Genomic DNA, 6000 nt, shown 5'->3' on the forward strand with positions numbered 1-6000 from the left:
CTATAGAGAACCTCTGAACCAAAATAATCGACAAAGAGAACATATTTAACATTTACATGTATTCATATACAATAAGGTCGATGCTCGTTGTTGACAACTTACAATGATGATTTTGGTATTTTTGTATTTTTTGAGATTCTATTGCATGAAAATGGTTCATTATGGCATGTATAGGTGTTCTGGAGTTTATTGGAAGTTTTGGGGTAGTTTTGGTTTGATTTGGGGGTCTTTTGTTTTTTTTTTTATTTGTAGTGAAAAACGACAAACTATTTCTGTAGAAGCAGCCTACTGTTTTTCCTAGTGCAGGACCTAGAAAAATGGCCTGCCATTTCTCAGGTAGGTTCCCCATTTCATAGTTTTTCTTGTGTTTTCTCGATGCTTAGGACTTTGCCTTGCTAGTTATTGATAGGGAAATATTTAGTTTTGAGTTTAAAGTCCCCAAAAAGTGATTTAGCGTGTCACTTATAAGTTTTACGAATATTGTGACTTAGGGGCTTGTAAAGCGTCGAGCAATAGCTCCACTCAGGTTGACCGACACACCTCAATTAAAAATCAAGGTAAGACTAGTATAATGATATGCATATGTAAATACATGTTCAGTATGCATATTTATGATTTCGTGTTAGATTATATTTAAATAGCAAATCAGTATATATAGAGATAATGGATACCGATAAATGTATGTTTGGCTTAAGTACTGATTGACACTATCACATCAGTACGAGTAAAGTACTGAGTATAGGCTGATATTATAGTTAATAATACTATCGTACGAACGTTCTAGACTCAGTATCGCGTGGGACGCGAGGATAGGGTTATGATTGGGTGTATGGGCGCCTAATTTTAATTCGGGTTATATTTATGTTATGATTATGCTTTTCTTACAGAGTCTGTCGACATACAGTTTTCGTTTGCAAATGTAGGTAAGGGCAAAGCTAAGGCTGAACAGTAGTGAGTGCGAGCGGATGAAGATTGTATATATGGAGGCAGTTAGGCCTGGAGCATACAATCTCTGGGACAACAAGCTATAGTTTGAATGGTCACTAGGCGACAACTTTTGTATCATATATTTTTTATTATGATTATAAATATTTTAAATACGGGATCCCGGTTTATGTAAAAAGTTATTTACTTTCAATTTAAGGGTAATTAAGTAAAGTTTTAATAAATCACAATTTTTAACAAACCTGTTGATTAGCATCGTAAAAGAATTATTCTCTATGCTTTTCTCATCTTGAGACTTGATGAAAGCTCTCATTCTAACCTTCCAATAAGGATAATTAGAATCATTAAGAAGCAGTGGACAAGAAATGGAACCCCATTCTGCAAAAAATGAATGTTCCATAGAAAACATAATAAAATATTAAAGGATCACACGAAGAGTTTAGTGTCCCGCTTTGATACCAATTAAAAACTGTATTTTGCAAATGCCAATATATTTTATAAATTCCAGTAATTAAAAACACAATTGTTACGATCTGCAGTAATATAATGAAATCTTGTTACAGTAGAACATAAATTTGTAGAAGAAAAATAAAAACAAAAGTAAATAGTGTAGAATTTAAAAACATGACACAAGAAAACTATACGTGGTATCAGTGTTCTTTCAAACAATCCTAATCCACGGGGCCACGCCCAAAGAAAGAAATCAATTAAAAGTCTCAAATAAATACAAATACAATTGACTAAAATAAATTTAGACTCCCTCTAAAGCTTTGCCGCAATCTTTTGTAATTTACTTTGCCAATTTGATTTCTGAACACCACCAAATAGTGAAATCCCTTTGTCTTTTGATGTGTGAGTGCTTACTTCCTCCCGAAGTAAGACTTTGACAAGTCTTCTCTCAAAGACCCTTCTCTTGTTCAATGGAGTTCTTCAACTTATTCTAAGGATAGTATAAGAAAAAAAATCAAAGACTGAAACCTAATTGAACACTCTAGGTTTTCACAAAAGAAATTCTCTCCTTACAATATGAAAAATCAAGTTGGAAGAGATGAAAAATGTTTGGCTGCTCTCTAGGTTCTATTTATAGAACATAAAAACCCTAAAGATAGGGACAAACATGATTATCTAGCTATACAAAGCTTTCTTAAAAAATTCTCTTATTTGCAGCATTAGAATCTGACCTTGCTACATCAAATCAGACCAGAAAGAAAACTTTCCAAAATAGACTAAGATCATGACTTTGTTGGATTATGTTTTACCAAGATCTTGATTTACTACCATGTATGTTGTTTAACATCCTAAATATGAATTTCTAAAACAATGTAATTTAAACACATATAAAGTTTGAGAAACCTTACATTGGGTGCAGCGGAATTAAATTACTCCTTCCACTCAGATCTCTAACCCTTGTATCCTTTCTGTAGCAGAGTATCACCAAGATCTGAGCCCGATTCTCCTTCTCTTGATTTGGATTCTTCACAGCCTTACACACTATGATTGAGTACCACTTGATGTGTGTGGGCACTTACTCTATCACTATAGGGTTCGAAATATTGAAGAGAGAAAGGGTTCGAATAAGGTAGAGAAGATGGCTCAAAATTTTGACGGAAGGCAAGTGTATTCATCATTTTTCAATTTAAGGCCATCACTATCTATTTATAGGAATCCAAGTAGGTTTAGGTTTGAATTATTTGACATAAAATAAATGGTAAAATAGGGGTTAAGTGGCCGGCCGTGGATGTGAGCTCCCATTTTACAATTTTGCTATTTTTTCAACTATTTATCTTATTTTCTCAAAAATTCCATATTTTCCAATTCAACCATTTAAATGCCAAAACTATTTATTTAATAATTAAAATTAATTCTCAAATAAAATTTCCATTTAACATATTTATTAATTAGACTTAATAAAGTCTCTTAATTAACAAATAAACCCTAGAATCTCTTTTCTTCACAATTAAGCACTAGCTTAGTGAAAATTCATAAACTAGACATAGTCTAATTTTAGAATTATAATTGATTAATTAAAATCAATTAGCTGAGTCTTACAAGCAGTATTGTCTCAACTAGTATGGGGACCATGGGCCTATACAACCAAGCTTCCAATAAGCAAAACTAGAATTTACCAAGTAAATTCCCTAACTTATTAATTCCTCATTGCATCCACCATAGAACTTGGAATTTCACTCTCATATAGAACGCTCTATATGTTCCACGATATAGATACGCTATAAACATTTAACCATCGTTCTAATCTCAATAATCAAAGATCCTCTATAGATGATTTACATCGAGTAGGGATAATTTACCGTTTCACCCCTCAATGTATTTTATCCTTAAAACACTTAGCTTCCTATAATTGATATTTCAGTAAACTAATATAATCACTAAAATAAGAGCTCTTCCATTTATGTCTATTAAGCCAAGCTCGAAGGAAATCATCATTTCACTTCTATGTCCAGATAGAAGCTATAGATTCCATATCTATGTTTAGCACTCCCACTCAATTGTACTATCATGTTCCCAAAATGTACGTATCATCCAGACCAAAATGTAGGCTTAACTAACAAATCAAAGAACACAAATAACACTTTTGAGATCGAACTTAAGCATTTCAGGATTAAGATCTTTTGATCTAAGATCAATCAGTGATATTGACTTAGAAAGATACAACGGTAAGATTATAATATCTTTACCAAGATCAATATCGGTCCCAGTCCAATGTATACTCTATACATCTGAAACTAGCATACTTTGCTAATGTTCTGGAAGGAACATAACACTTATCCAAGGTGTAAGTATACTTTATTGGTGATTATCACATCAGTGTAAATCCAGTGCACTGATGAATCAACGGACATTATATTTTGAAGTATATAATCACAATTACCTTCCACTGTGTTGACATCACTGTAATTGTGAATAACTATATGTTCTGGACTTAACAGATTTTGTACACATTAAACCATACATGAAAAGTACATATAAGCATAAATGACTTCTAATCTTCTATTGATGACAAATCAGATTATATTGAAATGGGTTTTATTTAGGGCATAAAATCCCAACAGATTTGACATTCGATACCTACTAAATAAAGTTTATTTGATTTGGTATAATCACGGCAAAGCTGAATTCAACCATTAGAAAAATAGAAAGTCAAGCTTCCTAAAAATAGCCAACTTTCCATAAAGATAATTTCTTCTCTTGTAAGACAAGATTCTTAAACATTAAAGCCAACTGAGAATACAACTTTCCTTAAATGAAAAGAGAAATTAAAGATGATGGAGCGGAGCAATGGAGATTACCACCGTCAAATAGTGTCAAGATCAATGTAGATGGAGCTATTTTTCCAGATACAAATGAGTTCGGCCTTGGCTTTGTTGTTCGAGACGACAAGGGGTTCTTTATTGAAGGGAAGACAAGGCTTTTCCATGGGAAAGTAGCTGCAGAAGTGGCTGAAGCTTTGAGCTTCAGAGAAGCGCTCAGTTGGATAAAATAAAATTCCAATTGGCCACATGTTATTGTGGAAACCGACTGTTTGCTTGTGGTACAATCATTAAGGAGGTCCTTTAGAATGATTTCTGTGTTTGGTGATTTGATTAATGATTGTAAGATGATGCTTAATGATTTATCTTTTATTTCGTTTTCTTTTGTTAAACGATCTGCGAATGTGGTTGCTCATAGTTTTGCTAGAGCGTCCCGTTCATATCCTGATCGTACTTTCAGTTTGGGGAATGTCCCAACTGAGTTGTTATCGTGCTTGGTAACAGAGTTTGATGCTTAATAAAGCTTGAATTTTCATTCAAAAAGAAAAGAGAAATTAAAGATACAAAATCAACACAATAAAAACAATTTAATTGCATAATAAAAATACACATTAATTGAAAAATATTTTGACAACGAATTTGCCAAAAAGGACTTTACAATACTTAAGTCAAACTCAACTTTTTTTGTTACCTATTTTTTGCCAAAACTATTTTTTTTCAACTTGTTATCCATGTTTCAGAGCATGTGACACATGGATTATTATGGAAGGGATTATCCTAATAATACCCTATTTAAAGTCTTACACTACAATCTTATCTCGGAGATGCCTCTTGGAATCGAGAAAAGGTCGAGATTGAAGAGTACAGGGAAGTCTACCTAGCTTTCCCTTGGCTTCCCAGATGCCAAAGGTGCATTGCCTCTTTCAGATCCAGAGGGGTCTAAAACATGGAAGGTTGCCCAGCTGATATCCGGACGGGTACTCAAAGGGCCTAATCTAGATGTCGACCACCTTGGAGTGTTGTAGATGTCTACCTTTTATGCACGCCAAATCACCAAGTGATGGTTATGCTTTTTCTTATAAAGATCAATTTTTGTCTCCTACATCCAAGCGCGATAGTGCGCACACCTCCACCACCTTTTACCAGACGAATATTACAAATCTCTATTTTTGAAGGAGAAACCTTTAGGTGACACATGGCCTCTACTTTTAAAGGTTAAACCTTTGAAAGGCAACTGTCCATATAGTACAAAATGGTCCACATTGTCTAGCTGCAGCACACACAGGCACAATGGTTTCCATGGGATCCAACAGTCAGCTCTGATTATTGCATGTAATTTACGCCATTAGTGGAATTTTAACAGAAATCCTAGGCGGGTCATGGGCATATCCATAGCCGCCCCTTAGCCTATAAATACCCTCCTATTTCCATACAGAGGGGTTTCATGTCCAACATAGCGAAAACTCTACCAAGTTTACTCTTCGTCTCTTCCACAAGAAACTTAGAGTACAGAGTTAGGGTTTCCTACAAAAAAGTTGTAACAACATCAAAAATACCCTAAGAGGCTAATAGATTGACTCATTGACTAAGGTTCATTAGCACCCAAACCACATAAAAAATCTCCACCCCTTCAATTCTAGATTTTATTATTTCTTTAGTTCTCAAATATTTAGTTTCTAAAAATCTCGATAAACATTTTGGTGCTTTCATTGAGAGCTGAAGAAAGACGTTAACCACTATTTTTGCCATGGTTTTCACACGAAAGATGGTTCCTAACAAGACTCTT

Source organism: Cannabis sativa, chromosome 9 (genome assembly GCF_029168945.1).
Source record: "Cannabis sativa cultivar Pink pepper isolate KNU-18-1 chromosome 9, ASM2916894v1, whole genome shotgun sequence".
NCBI classification, from domain to species: Eukaryota; Viridiplantae; Streptophyta; class Magnoliopsida; order Rosales; family Cannabaceae; genus Cannabis; species Cannabis sativa.